The 7500-nt window shown below is 32.1% G+C and overlaps 1 long non-coding RNA gene across 1 annotated transcript in view; it reads left to right on the top strand.

Annotated features, from left to right (window-relative positions):
* LOC149130204 (uncharacterized) overlaps nucleotides 1–7500 on the top strand; it is a 300717-nt gene that overhangs the window by 10079 nt on the left and 283138 nt on the right. The window contains exon 2 of the long non-coding RNA XR_016239111.1: nucleotides 1–33. This exon is cut by the window's left edge and continues 23 nt beyond it. This is a non-coding gene — a long non-coding RNA (uncharacterized LOC149130204). The remainder of the gene's footprint in view (nucleotides 34–7500) is intronic.

Here is a 7500-nt window from a genome sequence, read left to right as displayed (position 1 = left end):
AAGCGCTCACAGAAAGACACTTCCTTCCATCAGGTCTGTGTTAAGCTATTTTACTAAACATATTTTTATAACTAATTCTATATATTTAAGAAAATATTTTATTACATAAATATAACATATATATATGTATATATAATGTATGGTTCCGTGATAGAAAACTCCTACTAACTTGTTGATATATCTTTTCAGCCTTATAATTTAAGTTTTAAAGAAGATAACGCTTTTACTTTTTTAAATTTTTACATTTTAGGTTTTGTCTTTTCGTTTTCCGTTTTTTTTTTTTTAATTTTTATTTTTTTACTATCCACGTTTTCTATATGCTGCATTCTCAGCCTTTTTGCGTTTCTTCTCTTATTCACACATACACACACATGCGTCATGTTGAACTGTTAATTACTACTCTCATACCATTTTTTTTTCTCTCATTCTCTCTCTTTTCATTCACTCTTATTCCTTTCTGCCGAAGAGCATAGGCTCGAAATGTAGAAAACTTTTTCCAGTTTTCCCGAGCGTTAAACTAATACACCTGCATATTGTTCCTACACCTGTTTTCGTCTTCTTTTGGTGGTGGTGGTACTATAACAACAACTTACTGTTTGTTCTAAATTATAACATATATTACCAAATTTTGAGCCCCCAAAATTAAGGAGTTCATTATACACGTTAAAATATATATATATATATAGATAGATAGATAGATAGATGTATATATATATATATGTGTATGTGTATGTATATGTATGTGTGTATATATATATGTATGTATAGATAGATAGATGGATGGATAGATACATAGATAGATAGATAAACAGTGATAGATAGATAGATAGATAGATAAACAGGGATAGATTGCAGGATAGATAGATAGAAGGATAGATAGATATGTAAGTATGCATCCTTCTATCTATCTATCTATCTATTTATTACAAATTAAAAGGGTAAAGGTTTATCAATTTATTAATTTATTAATAAATCAACAATTAATAATTTTTACCAAGCCCTTCGGTATGTAAGCACCATTATCGGTGGAGAACTTATTTAAAAGTTCATATACATTTATAAACATAATTAAGGGATCAGCAAATATTTGCTTCACCATATACCGAAGTTCAGAAATAGCAGCTACAAAAGCTGAGACTCCAACAGATAGCATTACTGTATCTATCTATCTATATAGACATACACACACACACATGCACACATACAAACGCCACACACATACACACACACATACAAACACACACATACACACAAATACAAACGCCACACATACATACACACACACAAACACACACACACACACATTAGAATAATTGCCATAAATTCCTTCTAAACTATTTCCCAGACATTCCACTGAAATTCCCATTATACACCAAATTTCTTCCACACTGGAACCATGTCCAATTCTTCAAGATTCTAGAGTTTCTTACTGACGCTTTGCCATCTCCATTAGCCACTCTGCCCCTCCCTTCAAACACCCACGACCTCAGCCTCCTGTCTTCCCCCACCGCATCATGTCCCTGCTCTATATGCAGCCTTCTGGTGTGACATACACGTACAGAGAGATCTGCCATAAGCGACACACTTCTGTCCCACTGTTTGTCCGTGTGTCTGTCTATCTATCTATCTGTCTGATCCACGTTCCTATCCACATACTTATATATATATACACGCACACACATATATATATATATATATATGTATACACACACACACACACACACATACACACATACATATATACATATATGCATATACATATATATATATATATATATATATATATGTGTGTGTGTATGTATGTATGTATACACACACATTTATCTATCTTTCATCTATAGATATACAGACAGATAGATGGATATGTTTATATATATATATATATATATATATATATATATATATATATATAAATATATATAAGGAGGGAGAGGAGGGCACAGTGGAGGAAAGGGCAGGGGGAGGGAATGGTTCCAACCTGGTGATCTTAAACAGCCACAAGAAAAGACTCAATCTGTATAACAGAGTTTTGTATAATTAGGTACTTTTGTGTTATATATGTATGTAGACATGTGTGTATAATATATACACACATACATACATGTGTAGATATTTATGTATAGATATATATATATATATATATATATATATATATATATATATACACACACATATATATATAATTCATTTAAAATACAGAGATGCCTATAATAGGACATCTAACCCGCTAGAAAGAGCAGCAAAAAACTCTATACCACAAAATTAGGGATAATTTTAAAAGGGAATGGAAAATAAAGACATTTACATATATATGTATGTATATATATATATATATATATATATATATATATATATATATATTATTTTGTTTAAAAGAGTTCCAACACTGTCTGTTTTTTATGTTTTATTTATACTCCTGCAGAACCAATGTGGGGTATAGAATATGGAATATACAATATATAATATAATATACAATATATAATATAATATACAATATATAATATAAAATAAAATAAAATAAAAATGGATGGCACCATGAAAGAAAGTATTGAATGTAGATGAAATATTGAGTGTTCAATATAAAGGATCAAATATATAAATATATATATATAAAGGCGACTCGAGTTTCAGGGCTATTTCCCTTCGTCATGGCCGGTATGACAGACTTTAACAGACAGTCTGTTAAAGTCTGTCATACCGGCCATGACGAAGGGAAATAGCCCTGAAACTCGAGTCGCCTTTATATATTTATATTTATATATTTATATATTTGATCCTTTATATTGAACACTCAATATTTCATCTACATTCAATACTTTCTTTCATGGTGCCATCCATTTTTATTTTATTTTATTTTATATTATATATTGTATATTCCATATTCTATACCCCACATTGGTTCTGCAGGAATATAAATAAAACATAAAAAACAGACAGTGTTGGAACTCTTTTAAACAAAATAATATATTCCTCTATACACAATCATACAAAAAAACCACCTTTTTTGTATTTATTTTTACTCGCATATATATATATATATATATATGTATATATATATATATATACATGCATATATATATGCATGTGTATATATATATATATATATATATATATATATATATATACATGCATATATTTATACATGTGTATATATATATATATATATATATATATATATATATATATATATGCATATATACATGAATATACATATACATGTATTCATATATGTATATATGCATGTATATACATATACACACACATTCATGTATGTATATATACATACATATATAAACACACATACATGTATGTATATATACATATATATATATATATATATGTATGTATATATACATATATATATATATATATATATATGTATGTATATATACATATATATATATATATATATATATATATATATATATATATATATATACACATACATATATAAAACTGCATGTATATGTACATGCATATATGTATAAAAGTAAGCAACATTTTGAAACATGGAATTCATCATGATATATTTCAACAATGCGGAAATTTTATTCACCAAATTAAGAACCATTACTATTAACATTTTTGCTAACGAGTTACAAATTGGTTTATTCTGGTAACATAAAAATCTGGAGTCCTGGAGCTGATGATCTCTTTGAACACACTTTCAGCATCGGTCCCATTTTTTAACTGAATAAAAGAGAGGATGGTCACACCTGGAACGTCTTGATCATAGGTCTGTCTGGAGCAGGACTGACCTGGGGCTAAACAACATCAGCAAGGAAGGATACATTAGATAATGTAGTCCTAGATACATTATGTCTGAATAAAAGACAAGATGGTCACAGTGGGAACATCTTTGATTGTAGGTCTGCCTGGATCAGGACTGACCCTGGGTTAAACAACAACAACAAAGGAAGGACACATTAGATATTGTAGTCCTAGATACACTATGTCAGGATAAAAGACAGGATGGTCACAGTTGGAACATTTTTGATTATAAACAACTAGAACAACAACAACAACAAGGAAGAACATTAGATAATGTATTCCTAGTTACACTTAGTCTTAACAAAAATGAAATATAATATTGACACAGCTGGAACTCTTTGATCGTAGGTCTGTCTGGATCAGGACTGACCTGGGGCTAAACAACTACAAGGAAGGACACATTAGATAATGTAGTCCAAGATACACTATGTCTGAATAAAAGACAGGATGGTCACAGCTGGAACATTTCTGATCATCGGTCTACTGGATCGAGACTGACCTTGGGCTAAACAACAACAAGAAAAGAATGTCACAATGTCTATGTGATGTAGTGGCCTGGATGCTCATATTTCATAACAGACTCTAAACACAATCAGATTAACTGGAACTTGAGATGTTTTGCAATATTTTGTCTGGGAGTTCCCTTCCTCTTCAAAGCAACCCCTCTCCACCTTGGCCCCTCGTCTTGCCCCTCCTTTCAGGTCCACTGTCACAACACCCCTATATATATAGATCTGCATACCCCAGAATATGGAGTCGACTATCCTGACCCACCTTCCATTACATCCAACTCTGTTTCTTGTCTTGTTATTAAGCCATCTCAGGTTATATGCATTCTGACAGATCAGCTGATAAATATCATGTAGTCTTATATATAATATACACCTGATATAGGTACCCCGATAGAATTGGAATGTGTGTGTGTGTGTGTGTGTCTGTCTGTCTGTCTGTTTGTCTGTCTGTGTGCATGTATGTATCTATGTATGTTTGTGTGTGTGTATATGTGTGTATAATTGTATCTATGTGAGTATGTGTGTATGTATGTCTATATATGTGTGTATGTCTGTATATTTGTATGTATGAATGCATATTTGTATGAGTGTATGTATGTATGTATATGCGTATATATGTTTGTATGTATGTGTGTGCTATGTATGTATGTATGTATGTATGTATGTACGTATGTATATATGTCTGCATGTGTGTGTATGTGTTTGTACATATATTATGTATGAATGTATTTATGTATAAGCGTATATATGTGTGTGTATATGTCTGTGTGTATATATGTGTGTGTGTGTGTAATCTGAATGCGTATGTAGAAATGCCTCTCCCTTGTACATGATGGCATGATCTCAAATTCTTTAACTTTTCCCATAATATTGGATATTCCATGATATCATATGATGCCGTCCCATCATGTGAAATATCGCTGAGAATTTGATAGTCTTTGAGAATCTGAAGGAAACGGTAAACATAATGGGTAGTGTAGGGACGTGACATGTTGCATCTTTATTAGTTTGAGAATGAATGTCTGTCTGTGCGTCTATCTATCTATCTATCTATCTATCAATATCTATCTATCTATCTATCTATCTATCTATATGTTTGTCTTTCAATATATTTCTTTGTCAGTCTACCTAACTAAACATACGTACACATAAAGTTCACATTCAAGTACAGTAAGTATTAGCTCACACACACACACATACACACACTCGCACACAGAGACACACACACACACACTCGCGCACACAAACAGACAGACACACACACATACATACATGCAAACAGACACACACACATACACGCGTATACAAATGCGCAAACAGACACACACATACACACACTTGCACTCACAGAAACACACACACACAAGGTTGTCAGATTCTTCCAACACGCACAAAGAAAAAAAAATGAAGAAAACAAAACCAAAACACAAATGCAAACCCGGAAAACAAGCAGAAAATAAAACTCAAAAGAAGCCATATTCGTCCAGCTCCATTTCAATCTGTCTCCTTATATCTCTCCCTTGAGTACTTTAATAGACTTAATGCTCTCTGTATTTAATATCGTTTAACTGTTTTACGTAATTTAACGCTATATATTTGGTTACATGGCGATAGGAAGTCCTCAATTATTGTATTTATTAATCCATCTCAGATAGCTAATCACTCGGTTTGAAGTCAATGAGGACGAGCTCTTAGCAGTGGACAGAACTGCTAGAAATAGCAGTTGAGTTTTCGTTGAATCTCATCTTTCTGTTTTGTGTATGTGAATATATACATGCGTGTGTGTGTGTAAACTAGTGAGGGAGACTTCTACATGGTAGTTAGACATGGTAGAAATAGTAGACAAATCTACCTCAAATCACGCCCTACTGTCTTATGTATGAGCCAATGAGGGAGACCTCTACATGGGAGCTAGACGTGGTAGAAATAACAGTGAAATCTCTCTCAGATCATACCCTACTGCTTTATATATGTGTATATGTAAGTATAAACCAATGAGGGAGACCTCTATGTGGTAGATAGACATGGTAGAAGTAGCAGCTGAATGTCCCTCAAATCACATCCCACTCTTATGTGTGTATATATGAATGTATGAGCCAATATATATATATATATATATATATATATACATATGTATTCATATATATATATATATATATATATATATATATATATATATACATATGTATTCATATATATATATATATATATATATATATATATATATATATACATATGTATTCATATATATATATATATATATATATATATATATATATATATATATATATACATATGTATTCATATATATGTATGTATATATATATATATATATCTGATCGTGGTCGATGCCAGTACCTCTGGCCCCTTGTGCTGGTGGCACGTAAAAAGCACCCACTACACTCTCGGAGTGGTTGGCGTTAGGAAGGGCATCCAGCTGTAGAAAAACACTGCCAGATCAGATTGGGGCCTGGTGCAGCCTCTTAGCTTCCCAGACCCCAGTCGAACCGTCCAACCCATGTCAGCATGGAAAATGGATGTTAGACAATGATGATCATGATGATGGTATATATACGTGTGTGTGGTTGTGTGTGTGTGTGTGTGTGTGTGTGTGTGTGTGTGTGTGACTATCTGTCTGTCTGTGTAAAGTCTCAGAATATTTATTGTGGACACAATGAGAGTGAGAGTTGCCAACATCCTAAGAATATTTTGCAAGAATTTAGAAGGAATTCCGTGTCATATTTTTTACTATTCTCACTCATAACGCTTCTCCACAAAATAAACTACATATACATACATACTTACGTACATACATGTTTATACACGCGCAAACACATAAAATGTCTTTTTTATGGCTCTTTACCAAACGTTTCACTCTTGCAAAGAAATGCAGTTCGTTTTTAAAAATGCCTCACAAAATGGCCTCCGTTGCTGGTATGTAACGGTCTGCTCACTCTATCCCGTTTTTTTTTTCTTTTCTTTTTTTTCACGGACTATGATTGCAGTAATTGACTGTGATATGAAGGGGACATTTTCAGGGATCCGAGTAAAGACATCAGGGAGATGAACTAATGTTTTGATGAGGATATTAGGGATAGAAAAAGGGTCGTAAATATGAATGAGATAATGAAGGGAGAAAAGTGATCTGTAAATCTGTATGTGAAATAAATATGTCGTTTTATGGTACGTGTGAGTGAGAAAGATTTTATTGGGTAAT

This window comes from Octopus bimaculoides, chromosome 30, assembly GCF_046866305.1.
Source record: "Octopus bimaculoides isolate indiv1 chromosome 30, ASM4686630v1, whole genome shotgun sequence".
Classification (NCBI taxonomy): Eukaryota; Metazoa; Mollusca; class Cephalopoda; order Octopoda; family Octopodidae; genus Octopus; species Octopus bimaculoides.
This window is presented reverse-complemented; position numbering and strand designations above follow the sequence as displayed.